The sequence below is a fragment of the Arvicanthis niloticus genome, chromosome 11 (assembly GCF_011762505.2).
Source record: "Arvicanthis niloticus isolate mArvNil1 chromosome 11, mArvNil1.pat.X, whole genome shotgun sequence".
In the NCBI taxonomy this organism is placed as follows: domain Eukaryota; kingdom Metazoa; phylum Chordata; class Mammalia; order Rodentia; family Muridae; genus Arvicanthis; species Arvicanthis niloticus.
In genome coordinates, this window is record NC_047668.1 from 27998130 (window position 1) to 28014257 (window position 16128).

Here is a 16128-nt window from a genome sequence, read left to right on the forward strand (position 1 = left end):
GATGTGCTGACACAAGTGAGGAATGCCAACAACCTGAAAACAGAATCAATAATTCTAAGCTATCCTCAAAAGTGCAAGGAGTTCAAGGCCAAGCTAGGATACAGGAAGGAGATTCTGTATTAAATAAGAAAATACTAAAATCAAGTTTTCTTCATTTCCACAGTAGAATTCTTCCCTCCTTATTGTCGTCTTCATAAATATATTCCAGCAATATTTGGTAGGTAATTTTTAGTTATAAATGTTATTACTGAGCATTTATTATATTTTTCCCCAAAACTGGGATATGTTTTATTGGTAGTTAGTTGTTTGTGAGACAATACTCTCAATGACCATCTAGCACTTACTGAAAATACTTTTAACGTTTTGACTCACTTGATAGCTACTTTATTATATTTTAGGTAAGACTGTTAAAAGATTATTTTCTCAAACTAGCAGTATAACTAAACAGAGGTTATATTTTAAATGTATAATAAATACAACTACTTTAAATAACTATTCCACTTGTAATCTCTTTTTAATTATATATAATTAATTTTATAAAAGTATTTCTACATGATTCCAGGAAGGTGAAAATTTATCGGTTTTATCCACTTTTAATAATTAGAACCTGAAAGTGAGTGAGGCCCTTTTCTCTGAAATTAAGCAGTAGTTCCATCTCTGCCAACTAATTGATCACAATGTGAGGAGGGCAGAAGTACGAACCAATTACCACACAGTGGTGGCCCTGACTTAAGGATAATAGCAATTAGAAGGCTGTGAAACAGGTTTGTTCAGGATTATTTCTCTTCTACTTTCAATGACCATAAAACCTTCCTCCTCAAATGATCCACAGTTTGCCTCTGAACACGACAAAAGTGGAGTTCAGCTCTATTTGCTTAGAAATCTAAACCTGGCTCCAACTTATTTCTTAGTTCTTTGGTCCTATTAAAATGTTAATTATCTTCCCAAAGCATAATAAATTTCATATCCAACCTTAGAGATATATTTAAAATAAAAAAGATTCAAGAAAAATAAAACATCAAAAAGTAAACATTCAATCCCTGTATATGTGTTTAAAACTCTTGTGGCAACAGTTAGTTGAGAACCTATAGTTCAGCCCTGACTGAACAAAGCAAGTGTGGTGATAATAAGCCAATTCCTTAATTTATCCTCTGACCTCCACATACATGCTGTGAAGAGTTTGTTCAAAACATAATTGAGATATTGTTCAAAATGTAAAACTTAGAATGCAAATGACCAACAGAAACTTTTAAAATGACAGACTTCTGTCAGGAGCAGTAATGGGACAAGCTAATAGTTAGCAGGTGATCATTCTGAAATGGCTTGCCTTGGATTATTATATAATCTACAAGTGAGCCCTTATCAGCAAGGCTGTAAGGAACTTATTTTAGGAAAGATTCCTGCTATTAATATGCTTTTCCTATTATTATTATTATTATTATTATTATTATTATTATTATTATTATTAAACATATGTTACAATCACTAAGCAATACCATAACCCTTTGGAGCAGATCTCTGCAGATCCACAAAGATGTACTGTCTTGTAGTGATGCTATATAGACAAATAGATGACTTCTTAAGTCTTAATGATGATCCTCTAAGAATTCCTAAAATTATATAATGATTATTTAGCTCTTTTATAACAGACTGCTATTAGGTCCGTTTCTAATAGTCAAAACTGAAGTGAGAACTCTGTCAGTCTCCCAAGTGTCATCAATTAATTGCTCTTAGATAGTAACCATACTTTCTCTCAGAGCACATTCCAAAAGGTTGTAAAACAATTAACCAAGGGTCACTAAAAGGGAACTAATGATTTATTATAGGTGCCAGGAGAAAAGATAAAATATTGCCTAGGTTTATCTACACAAAACTTCACTAATTTTTTAGTTCTAGTTTTAAACTTTCAGTGAACCTGTGAAGTTAGACAGGTGATGGATGTTTAGCCAGATAATTATTCCTAATGGATATGCATGTAAACATTCTTTGTTGTAAACTTCTATTTCAATTTATGATTTGATTTTTGGTGTGAACTTGTTATGAATTTTGTAACATGTGATCATGTATTTTGAAAGATGTATTAAGTACTGAAGTCAAAGACAAAGAGAGTAGTAGTCGTAGTAGTCTTAGTAGTTAGCTAGTTAGTTTGTCCCCTCCTTTCCTTTTCCCCTGCCTAGAATTCTTTCCCGTAGAACTTTTCCCTTATTAGAATTTTTTTCCTTTCCCCCACTTAGAACCTTTCCACTTTTCCTCTTAGATAGCTTTTATAGAACAAATTTTACACTTAGTAATAAACCCTATAATAACTTCTCTAAGTGTTTTTTCTTCCTGCGACCTCAGGCTAGCAGGCATAAGTTAGGGCCCAGCAGTTTCTGCTGAGAGAGTGCAAAGGCTATTTACTTAATCCTTTGCTGTTTTTGTGCTGAGGTGCTAAGTGCCAGAAACTGCAGTTTCTGGCCAGAGGATCACAGATAGCAGGCCAGCTACAGTAGCATAGTAAGTAAACTTTTCTAGCATAGATAAGTAAACTTTTATTATACAACAACCCTAAATATCTCATAAGACCAAGTCTTACCCCCCCCCCCACCAATGCTCTTTACCCTCGGCTGACTCAAGAAGAACCTAGAAGAAGAAGAACACTACACCCACCAAGCCGGGGCTGGCCCCCGGCAGACTTCATATAAGAAGAAGAAAAAATATCAATTTCCATTATCTTCCATCCAAATACTCCATCGAGTATTTGGACATCTCTGTTATGTGGGAAGAATTGTGAAATTGTGAATTTAATTTAATAGCAGTAAATGGGCATATGTACAAATAAATTTACAGATTTTTATGCAGGAGAAAAAAAAGTTTGGTTCTCTACAACCAAATGTAGACATTATTCAACATTGTAACCCAACTATACTGACAGGAAGTCCCTTAGTGAGAAGAGTGAATATGTGCATCCTGTATTGCTTAGTCAGCCAGCATTCTTGAAACTGATAATGAATTGTTCACCTCAACACTATGATAGATTAAAGGAATTCCGAAAACCAATGACAACCTTCAAGGAAAGTTAAAAAAAAATTTGAACTGTCTGGGTGTGCTACTGAGGTCACAGTAGTGGCCTTGTTTGGCTTGACTGGATAATTGATTATTCCTTATATTTCAAGCTTTGCATGTGACTTTATGAATCATGTGTAAAATTTGGAGTCCCTCACTTCCATGATTGTCCAATAAACCAAAACATGAATGAAATCAGAAAGCAAAATATTAATGTGATCTGTTATAAAGAGTCTAAGGCTGTCAGACAAGCTACCCCTAATTGGAAGTGTAGCTCTTGGAGCTCTGAAAATCACAGCTGTGTAAACCATAGTGTACAGTAGATGTTGGAAAATCTATTTTATTTTAATGTTGTGGAAAACATTGTGATCCAAAACCATAAAGATTTTAACATAAAGGCTGTATAGAAAAGTACCAAATACTTTCAGCTTTGAAATCCCACAGATGAAGTTTCACACACCAAGAAAAAAGTGAAAATAAAGTGATCAAATGAGTAAGAATCACATAAATTTGCAACATGAATTTTGAACACTAAAAATACTCTCAGCATAGTAGAATGGTGTTAACACACTCCACAGTGAAAGCCTATTTCTAAAATAAACTATATAATGTTTATAATAACAAAGATATATTATACTTCAAGAAGATTATTATCAATATATCAAGACTCCATTTAGGGTTCCAAAAGCAGCACAGATCTTATTATTAAAATCTATTCATGATGGACTATGCCTGTGTTCACTTTTTACTCTAGTTGGAGTTAGGTAAAGCAGAAACTTACATAAGTGGCTATAATCTGTGCTGCTGAAACAGTAAGGGCATAGAATGTAGTTTGCTTCTGTTTTATTTTTAGTAGCTCTGCTTCCTTAACTCATTCCATACTCCCTAATCTGGCAGTGCATCTTCTCTACCTCGCAGTGACCCCAACACTCCAAATCCTGTCTCAAATTACATTTTTATATTCCAAGGAAACCTAGGAAACTATTTCTGATGACCATATATACAAACCAGAGTTTCTTTGCCTCATCAGAAATTTCTGAAATTGGAAAACTCATTATTGTCCAGTACCCTGCAAAACATGGATTCCAACTGGGACATTTCCAGCTGGAATTCGACTGCATCTGTGTTAGGTCCATATTAACAGGAGAAACTGCAGCTGAAAGCATGGCTTTTCCACCCATGGCAGTACCTTGAGTTCTGAGAGGATGGGCCAGCAATGTATACAATCAACCTAGCAATATTCTGTCCCATTTATTTTTATAGGTTCCACACTTCTAACATTAGTATAGCAATGTTTTAGGTTTCTAACATGTAACAGTTCTTAAAAATACCTAATAAAAATCAAAACATGCCTTTCCGGTTTGGGCCTGAGCACTGACCAGATCCTGGGCAGCAGCTCTGCACCAAATCTCACAAAACCCAAAAAAAGCAGGCCTCCAGGAGCTCTAACCCAGCCAGTATCTTAGGTAAGGAGTCAACAACACCCGCCCCAAACAGGGAGTAACTGGGACCCACTGGGATCCAGAAATTCATTCCTGGCCCAGAGCACTGGTTCTTTCCAGTCTACACCCAAGCACTGAGCAGATCTTGGGCCTCATCTCTAACCCCAGTAGATACACTCACTGCACACAACCACGATAATAGAAAAGACAGGCTCCAGTCAAAGACAGGGCAGGTAGAACTAAGGAGATCCAGATGGTGAAAGACAAGCACAAGGACATAAGCATCAGCAACCCAGGGTATTGGCATCATCAGAACCTAGTTCTCCCATACTAGAAAGTCCTGAATTCCCCATATCACCAGGAAAGCAAGATTCAGATTCAAAATCACTTCTAATTATGATGATAGAGGACTTTAAGAAGGACATAAATAACATTTTCAAAGAAATTGAAGAGAAAACAGGTAAAAAGGTAGAAGCCCTTAAAAAGGAAACACAAAAATCCCTTAAAGAATTACAAGAGAACACAACCAAACAGGTGAAGGAATTGAATGAAACCATCCAGGACATAAAATTGGAAGTAGAAACAATCAAGAAATCACAAAGGGAGACTACGCTGCAGATAGAAAACCCAGGAAAGAAATCAGGAGTCACAGAAGCAAGCATCACCAACAGAATATAAGAGATAGAAGAGAGAATCTCACTGCAGAAGATACCATAGAAAATATTGACACAACTGTCAAAGAAAATGTAAAATGCAAAAATTTCTTAATACAGAACATCCAGGAAATCCAGGACAAAATGAGAAGACCAAACCTAAAAATAATAGGTATAGAAGAGAGTGAAGATTCCCAACTTAAAGGGCCAATAAATATCTTCAACAAAATTATAGAAGAAAACTTCCCTAGCCTAAAGAACACGATGTCCATAAACATATAAGAAGCCTACAGAACACCAAACAGAAAAGAAATACCTCCTGTCACATAATAATCAAACCACCAAATTCACAAAATAAAGAAAGACTATTAAATGCAGTAAGGGAAAAGGTCAAGTAACATATAAAGGAAGACCTATCAGAATTACACCAGACTTCTCACCAGATACTATAAAAGCAGCGAGAAGATCCTGGACAGATGTCATACAGACTCTAAGAGAACACAAATGCCAGCCCAGGCTACTATACCCAGCAAAACTCTCAATTACCATAGATGGAGAAGCCAAAATATTCCATGACAAAACCAAATTTACAAAATATCTTTCCACAAACCCAGCACTCCAAGGAATAATAGCAGGAAAGCTCCAATACAAAGAGGGAAATTATACCCTAGAAAGAACAAGAAAGTAATCTTTTTCCAACAAATCCAAAAGAAGATAGCCATACAAACAATGTCACTACTAATAACAAAATAACATGAAGCAACAATCTCTTCTCCTTAATATCTCTTAACATCAATGGACTCAATTCCTCAATAAAAAGACGTAGGCTAATTGATTGGATATGTAAACAGGACCCAGCATTTTGCTGCATACAGGAAACCCACCTCAGTGACAAAGACAGACACTATCTTAGAATAAATGACTGGAAAACAATTTTTCAAGCAAATGATCCTAAGACACAGGCTAGAGTAGCCATTTTAAAACCTTCAGCCTAAGAACACAAAGGGAGGGACTCATGGCTACACATGTATAGGTAGTTGAGGGTGTGGCCTTGTCAGGCATCAGTGGAAGTGAAGGGCCTTGATGCCTGAAAGTTTGGATTCCTTAATGTTGGGGAATTCAAGTGCAAGGAGACAGGAATGGGAGAATGGTGGGAGCACATCCTCAGAGAAATAGGAGGAGGGGGATGGGATAAGGGGTTTTGGGAGGAATGAGAGAGGAGATAACATTGAAAGGTAAATAAATAAAATATTCAACTAAAAAAAAACAGATAATGGGTCTGGCAATTGTAGTTGAGCAGTCGAGACTTTTCTCAACAGTTTATTATGGGGATGTCATATGATTCTCAAGGACAAGGTATTGTGGAAGAGGCCCATGGAACTTTAAAGAGATTGATGAGACATACTGTTTCTGAGACAAAGAATAATGCCAACTTGTGAGCTTGCTGAGTGCCCTGACAAGGGTGACTGGGGAGCTTTATTGGCCATAAGTTCCTGACCCACCTTTGCTTGACTATATCCCAGATGGGACAAGTTTTAGACCTTGTGGGATAGAGAATCGAAAAGAGAAATTATGTCTCTATATTTGTCTTAAAGGTGCCCAGCTATTAGGACTCAACCATGTACTGGTCTAGAAATCAATCCAATATGGGAAATAACAGTCTATGTTTAGAAGACTGGATCTGGACTTTGTTAGAAACATATTTGGAAGTTAGCTGTAGCTTACTATGATGTTAGAATAGCAAGAGATAAATTTGGGAAAGAATCTGGATTTCAAACAAGGGTTAGTACATGTTTTAAGGCTTTTTTAATTGTCAAGCTAAAATTTTTTTTGTCTCTTCTGCAGCATTTATTGTAAGTTGCATTGACTGTACAATTTCCAATTATGTTAGTGTGCTGAAACCTGGCATGTTAGTTACAGGGGTCTATCAACCAGCTTTTGTCTCACTGCCCTGAGTATTAGAAAACCTTGATTCTGTGAAAAAAAAAAAAGCTTGAATGTGCTGGAAGAAGTGAGTTAGGCTTTAAGCAGAAGCAAGAGGGTAGCAGGCCTGATTATTGCTGGTATAACAGCTTTAATTCCATTAATTGCTAGCACCACTGCTTCTGCAATAGCATTGACACAAGGAGTTAAGACAACTATTTTTGTTAACCATCTAGCAAAGAAAAATGTTACTAGTGTATTGAGTATGCAAAAGAATTTATGTAGGTATCTGGGACAATGAATGATGTTCTGTAACCCATTCAAATTATCTGAAGGAGGTTCAGGGTTCAAGAGTTAGGATCCATCCCAAGTGTCATATCAAATATCATTGGAGTAGTGTTACTTTTGAAATTCACAATGATTGTCAATATAATTAGAAAAAAGTTTACAGACATCTGTAGGATATTTGGCATAATCCTAACATCTCTCTGGGTTTGTTAACTTGGCATAGTGACATTATGAATTTAAAGAATGCTGCTCTGTTGACCGTTGATGCTGTAGAAAATGCCAATAAAATTATCCATGCCCTGAGTTCAGTATTTCCATTTTGGACAAACCTCAGGAATGGCATATATAGCTTGATCAGGCTAGCCCTTCTTGTCCTGGGAATACTTTTATTCCTGCCCATTGTGTTAAAGCTTATCTTTAACAACATTGACATGTTAGCAGCCAAAGTACATGGCTTGAACCTGAAAATGGACACCCAGACAGAGTTATCAAATTAACAGGCTGGCAAGCCAAGGATGGGTAAGATTCTGGACAGAGCCTTATCAACCTAAGACAGAAGTGCATTGCTTTTGATAATGCATATTCCATGACAGGTAAGGAAGGCATTCTTTTCAGAATGACCTAAGACAGGCTCAGTCTTGTTAACAAAATAAAAAAGGGGGAGAAGTGGAGAACCATTGGGGTTGCTTGGCAAGAAGTTGACATGAGCCAAGGACAAGGAAAGGGGCTGCTTGGCAGAAATATGACATTGGCAAAGGAGAAGGAAGTAGGATTCAAGCAGGAATCTGAAATTAGACTAGAACAAAGAAGTAATTTCAGGTAGGAGTCTAAATTGTAAGCTACAACAAAAAAGTAATCTCAGGCAGGAATCTAAATATTAGGCTAGAACAAAGAAGTAATTTCAGACAAGAATCTAAATTTTAGGCTAGACTAAGGAATTTGGCTTCAAACATGAAAATGACCTTGTGCTAGGATAGGGAAGTAGGCTCAGATATTTGGTCATCCTGATTAGCCTTTAGAAACAGTGATCATGGGAGTGTTTACATAACTGAGTTTAATGCCTTGCTTTTTCTTTGACTATTTGTGTTTATTGTATTGCTTGTTCATCAATTGTTTGTATCTATTGTATTGCTATGCCCTCAACCTAGAACTGACCATAATACATGCATGTAATCAAAATGGTATAAAAGCATAAAGGAACAGGGGGTATAGGGTAGGGGGTTCTAAGGAGGGGAAAAGGAAAAAGGGATGACATCTGTATTGTAAATAAATAAAATATCCAATAAAAAACAACTAGAAGAAAAAAAAAGAAAAAGAAAAGAGGCAATTTCAAATTGTTGCAACTAAAAAAAAATCAAAAGTGTGTCAAGCTCAATGAATAATTTGAAACAATTTCCAAGTGTATTCATTTTTTACCTTTGTGTAAAAACACAGTATTTTGGGAATTCATTAGAGAATTTAGAGGGCATGTGTAACATTAGGAGGAGGGGGAGGCACCTGGACAGCTAGCTTGCAGAGGTGGAAGAAATACACCCATGCACCTACTTGAGCATCACTAAAACAGATGACTATGTAATGGAGACTCTAGGGCAGTGAGGAACAGGCAGATATGAGGAGGCCATAGTGAGGTCCTGGCCCAGGCTGCCACCAAGGATCATGTCTGACTCCATGGTCTTATGGTAGCTCAGATCTGTGTTGATGTCCTAGGCCTGTGTTATCACCAAAGAGTGCATATGTCTCTGGTCTAGACTGTACTGAATTGGTCCTGCCCCACAACACTTGGGAAAGCTGGATCTTTCCTTTGCCTACTCAGCATAGTAGAGCTGATTGTGATGTCAAGAAGGGCAAGTGATCTGCCCCTGAGGGTGTGAGTGTGGGATATCTGGTCTCAACCATAGTCTGTTTTGGGGTGTCATGGACAAAGGAGATGCCCCCCTCTTGTCCCCTGTGGCAGGGGGGAGAGCTGGCTGTGAGGTCATAAGAGTGGGGGAGCTGGCCTTTCCCCCGCAGACTTCAATACTGGGGAGAACAGGCTCTGCACCTGGCAACACAGTAGAGCTGACCCTGATGGTAAAGATGCAGTGAAGTGGACCTCAAGAACATGAGAGCAGGAGAGTTGACCCTGCCCTTTATCAGCTGAAGCACTTTGTGAGCTAGCCGGGGAAGTTCTGGAGATCTTGTCCTGATGATGTGAGCTCAGTGCTGGTAAGCTAACAAACTCAGCTACCTCTCAGTTCCAGATCAAGGTCTTTGAGTTGGCCCATGCCAACATCTACCCCATCAGTTATTTGCTAGAGCCTATGAAAGTGCCAGTCATGTAGATTCAAAGCTGCAAAATCTCCATGACACAGGGAAACAACAGGATATCTGAGAGGAGTCTGGGTGAGAATCCAGTCTAGACAGTGTAGCAGAAGCCAGAGACCTCAAACCAAACCAATTTGCAAGTAAATACATGTGGGGAAAAAAAGGTATACTGTGTTACACACTATAACAAGATTATTTTTATTTTATTTTATTTTATTTTATTTTGGGATTAGGTTGCAAGGGCAGAGGGCAAATTTAAAGGGACAGGGAGATGAGTGGAATAGGGATGCATGATGTGAAATTCACAAAGAATCAAAAGAAGTTTTTGAAAAACAGAAGAGAGGGAGTCTAAAACACAATAAAGACAGGTCCTAGCAACTTTAGTATGAATTGTATCTCTCAATTCTTAGGTGTACTATAAAAAGCAATTTGATTTTCATTTGAGTAAATTTAAGCAAGAAACTATCATAGTTAAAAGACTTTTTTCTGTAGTTAAATATTTGGCTTGGGGATTTAATGTTGCATGGTAAGTGAGCCCTCGTTTTTATGACTAAAGGCGGTGAGGGCTTTGAAATGTTATCGCGAGTTGGCAGCCAGGCTCTAGTTTGCCTCCATTCTTTCAATTTGCTTCATGCTACCTGCTATCAGCATCAATACATAGTGTTGCCAGCTGCTCTCCTGTGCCCCAGTAGGCTCATGCCATGCACCTATTATGTACAATTACACAACCATTTCTAACCACTTAAATCTAGCATCAGCCCAAAACAACAAAGGCAACTGCTCAAATGCAGCCCATTCCATGTGTGCATTCAGGTATAAAACTATTTTAATAAAGGTTTCCTGTAAAATTTCAGGTGATTTCAAGATCCTGCTAAAGATCAGATTTTCTCCCCCCCTTTTAGTGTGTGTGTGTATGTGTATGTGTGTGTGTGTGTGTGTGTGTGTGTGTGTGTGTGTGTGTGTGTGTGTGTGTGAATATGGATATTCTATTGAAAACGGAGGGAGATGTTGCTTTCTGTGACTCTGTTATTCATGTTTACCAGGCCTGGAAACAGATGGCACACCACCTGACTCAGAAGAGTCTAATGTAAGATTCATTGTACTTCACAGGAAATCAAGGATTAAGCAATAATACAGAAGGTGACACAGCACCTCAGTAACCAGTTACACAGTATGATACAGTCAAGTGGCAAAGGGAGAAAGAGAAAAAGACAATAAGAAAATGAAGCCATCTTAATTCAGGTCTTAATGGTTAGTGTACTAAAACACAGTCACTCTCTATCCCAAACTTTGACTGCAGCAGTAATAGCTTGCTTTCTAAAAGACTTCAATTATGTGATTGTTGTTAAGATTAAAAGATTGGGGGACTGGAGAGATCATTCAGCCGCCAAGAGGACTTGCTGCTCTTGTAGAGAACTAGGATTTCATTCTCAGTATATCCATGGCATCTCAAAACCATCTATGACTCCAGTTCAAGAAATCCTCTGTCCTCTTTCTGGTCTTCACTGGCACCAGGCATACACATGACATACAGATATATCCATGCAAGCAAAATATTCATATGTATAAAATAAAGTGTGCTTTTCTTTAAGACCATTCTTGCATCATTTAAGAAATTTCTTAAACACCAATAATTCCTTCCATATATGTAGAAATGAATTGAAATAATACTTCTAAGTGAAGTACAAAATATATGAAAATAACAAATATATGAAAAATGTTCAACATCCATAGTCATCAGCAAAATGCAAGACACTGAGCCAAGCATAGCAGATCATGCCCCCAATGTCATCAATTGGAGAGACAGGCAAGAGGATCTCTGAATGTTAGAGGCCAATCTGAAAATCATAGCAAGTTGAAGGCAAGGCTAGACTACAGAATGAGACCCTGTTTCAAAAGAACAACAGCAAAGTTCCTGCATTGAGATTCTATCTCACTCCAGTCAGATTCTTTATCATTAAAGAAAATAAACGAGTTAGGGCTGGTTTTGATAGCCTGTAAACATGACTACTTAGATAGGCCCAGGGCAGGACAAGGATAGTGTAGATTACACAGAGAACTCAAGGTCAGCTCAGCTAACTTACTAAGACACTATAGCTCAGTGGGTGGTACCTCATTTCCAGAAAGCACAAGGTCCTTTGTTTGATAAAATATAAAAATAAATGAAACCAACAAAAGCTAATGAAGATTCATAAGAACAAAGAAATTCTTAAGGCATAACTCATGAAGTCCCACTCCTACTGAAAAACTAGTGGCAACTGATGACTTCTGGGGACAGAGAGCCAGTTTTCTTTGGATGCAGCCCTTAGAGGTTGACCATTATCCTGTGGATGGTTCTACTCACATGCACATACCTATAGCTGAGTTCACTGAGGTGAACTCAGTGGATTTAAAAAAGAATGCATGAAGTTGGGAGGAGGAACTTGAGAGCTAATGGGAAGAGTTGGAAGAAACAGGGTTAGAATAGAATTTATGCTGATAAAATTGTATGTTAATAACAGTGAATTCATATCACCTATGAGGCATAATAATAGAGAATGATGGTGACACACTTATTGAATGTTGAATTTTAATAAAGCTATAGAAAGGGTATCTAAGAGACTAGATAGGTGGCTTAGTGGCTCTGAGTGCTTGTTGCTCCTCCAGTGTATCTAAGTTCAAGTCCCAGCACCCATCTTCGGTGTATCATGACTGTCCATAACTCTAGCTCCGGAAGATCCAGCAATCTCTTCTCATCTCTCTCACCCTCCCCCTTTCTTCCCCCCCTCTCTCTTACACACACACACACACACACACTTAAAGTTTTAAAATAAAAGAAAGAAAAGGGACATAGGATGGAATAACTTGGATTACATGGGATGGATGTTTTCACAATGACTCAAAATGGTATAATCACCTTCCACTTAACTTAAAAATTTGTACTAAAATTGTCCACAGCCTGCTTTTATTTTAAATACAAAAGCTTTAATCTAACCTGCCCATCTGCCCATTAATTTGTACATTAGTGGCAGCTATAGCTGCTCTTGCAAGTACATTAGTAGAGAAGTAATAATAAGAGAGAAGAGAGATCTTGTGACCAACAGAACTGGAAATATTTACCAGTTGACTATTACATAGAAAGCTTACTTTACTATGGGCTGGATCATGTTTTCCTCCACTAAGATGAAGATAAAGTTATCCCTAATTTGAGAAGCGAATGAGAACACCTAAATAGAAGCATGTTGAGAAAACAGGACCATGGGTAGGGATTCCTTTCACTTGAAGGTAATGTGTCTGGGCTTTCCTATCTTCACTCCCACCATCCTCATGAATTCAGAGTGGTATCAGTTGAAGAGAGATGTAACAGCCCTCTTAATGGTCTGAGTTTAGCTTCTGACTTCCCTATGGAAAGAACCCACAAATATAATGGATATGGCATCCATATGCTAATTTGGAGCCTCCATACCTTCCTGCTGCTACAGCTTGTTGAGTCATTTGCTCTTGTCAGGTTGTCACAACAGAACAAAGTTGCAGGCCCTAGACAAAGACCACCATGTGAGGATGTATTCCTAACCTTGTTATCTCTGTAACTGGTTGTAATACAGACTCACCCCCAGAGACAGAGTGGCATTAAAGTGCAGTCAAGACATTTACAAATAAATTACTGCCTGCAAAAATCATGATAAGTGAAACAGCATTTCATCCGCAAAGAGCACACTTGAAAATCCGTTATCAAAGTCAATTTGCTATTTCCACCCTACATTAGCCTAATAGAATGCACACAAGGCACAGCCGGTGGTGTTCCAGCACAGACTCTCCAAAAAATAAGCTTTAAGGATTTCAAAATATCTGGGAAACTGCATTACTGGTCAAGATAATGGTACTGCTGTAACAAATGACAAATAGCAGCTGAAATACATAAGGGCAGGAGACTGGGCATGAACAATCTGGTCCCAACACAATCCACCATCTGCCACTTCAGGCATCTCTTACAGCAGGCCAGTGCTTCACCTGTTTTAAATTTTAAGTCAGCATTAGCTAGAAGGATGGCCATGAGGACAGGAGGATCACTCTTTTTACTTCCCTTCTTCAGTACTACACAGATAAGGAAAGAAAGAAAGAAAGAAAGAAAGAAAGAAAGAAAGAAAGAAAGAAAGGAAGGAAGGAAGGAAGGAAGGAAGGAAGGAAGAAAGAAAGAAAGAAAGAAAGAAAGAAAGAAAGAAAGAAAGAAAGAAAGAAAGAAAGAAAGAGGGAAAGGAAAGGAAAGGAAAGGAAAGGAAAGGAAAGGAAAGGAAAGGAAAGGAAAGGAAAGGAAAGGAAAGGAAAGGAAAGGAAAAAGACATTGCCTCCTGTGATACCCAGTCTTTTCTCCATCCCAAGGGCATTTTACTGTCAAAAGGACCATGTTCCTATACTAGGCAGGTGATTATGTGGAAGCATTGGAAACAGTTTCATTTCACAGAAAATATTTATACAAAAGGAGAAAGTAAAGGCAGAGTATTAAAGGATCGATTTGCAGCCCATCCATTTCCTTGGGCAGTTCAGATTTCATTCAGTTTCATAGTAAGACTATGACAGGTCATTGAAAAAAATAACTGGCCTCTTCATTTCTCCCTTAGTGGGAGTGGCTCAACTATAAGGCTTTCATACAATTAGTGCTGTTATTAAAGTGATCTTCTTAGCACTGAGTATCACTCAGTTGAGAAAAATTTTCTTAATGATATATTGCATGGCTTATACATGCATTGCATATATTGTTTTGTGTGTTGGCCATTTCATAATGAGAACAGAGGACAGGAAATTCTCTTTAGATCTTTTGATTGGTAGCACTAACTTCTCATCCTAACTGAAAGAGCAAAAAGAAATCTCCATGAACTTTCACATCCCCTTTCTTGCTATTCATGGCATCTGCAAAAGCTTTCACTTTCATTCTTAGAAGAATCTCAACTTTGAAACCTTTCAGACAGCTTTCCCAAAACTTAAGACCCTCATAGATACACTATAATAAATAAGCTGTACATAAAGTACATTAAAGGTCAAATTTTCTACCAATGTCATCTTTTGTAATAAGGAAATATATTGCTGAAGTCTTCAGTCTAGTTAAGCATTAAGGGTAAGGACTAATGCTTGTTACTATACATTTCTATTGCTGCTCAATGATACATTATATTTGCATATAAAACTTGGGCTTCTGGGAAGGCCATTGTGAATTGATTTCCAAAGCTTAGAAACAAACTGTTTAAATTACACCCATTAGTCAGAATTTAATTTCAATTTCCAAAGAGATAAAATTGGCACTTCCATAGAAATGTCTATAAGCTTGTACATGTCAACCTACTATTTAGTTACTATACTATCAAAGGGAATTAATTATATCATTGTTCAGAGCAATTTTCAGAGAAAAAAAATCTCTCTATTTCAGTCCACATGGAATAAACAAATGTGGGGCACACCAATTTGACCCTAGCTAACATGAGTAAGACATTCTAATATTATGTTGATATGTTTTCAGATTGTCCAGTGCCTATATCAACAAGATGAAGTGGAGTAATTCATTCAACAAATATTTATCCAACACTTTCTCTACCCTGAAGGGAACACAGAAGAGTTTGCACTGAAAGGTTGCTGGAAGAAAGTGACACTGAACTGAGTTCTTAGAAATATCTCAGGGGTGAAAGAGAAAAGAGTTTCCCCAATAATAAATGGAGAGACACAAAGCACTGAAAAGAAGCAGGATTTGTGATGGAAGTTCATAAATCGCATGGTCCTTACTGGGCTGTGAAGGTTGAGTAGTAAGAGATATGATTGCAGAGTGGCAAGAATCAAGTGTGAGAGATTTTGCTCCAAATTATAAATCTTGTGTTTTGTCTCCCTATTTTTAAGAAGACACTAAAAGAGTTTAAACACAGAGATTGACTACTTGGGTGTTTCTGAGGGATCCTTGAGATGTCTTTGATTGGTGCAAAAATGGAGAAGGAAAGGCACTTAGAAAATAAATAAATAAGAAAGGACCAAATAAGAAATAATGAGAAAAACAAAGATGATGGACTCAGAAACAGACTTGAATGAATGGTTAATTTCTTGAAATTATGATTATGTGATAAATTAAGGATATTTTATGAGCAATGTGTTGATATATTTCCTACATATTTCTAAGATTCCTTGTAGTTCCTTAAACTAAGATGTAAAGTATGGGCTAAAGAGAGAAAATTAAACAGTAACAAAATTTTTCAACACACCAACTATAAGTTTTCTATGTGACAAACCTTTAGTGCTGAACCGGAGACTACAGACTGCTAAGTGGTTGAAGAGCTTTCATCTACATATTTGATTGGTAGGTGCAACGGACTGGTTAGATTAGATGCTCCAAAGATCATGAAAAGGTGTAGAAGATGCAAAAAGAAACAAAATCATAGCAGTCAGACATAAAGAAGACTAAAAGAATTCTGAACTCAAACCCAAGTGGATAGTAATAGGGCTCCATATTGCAAATA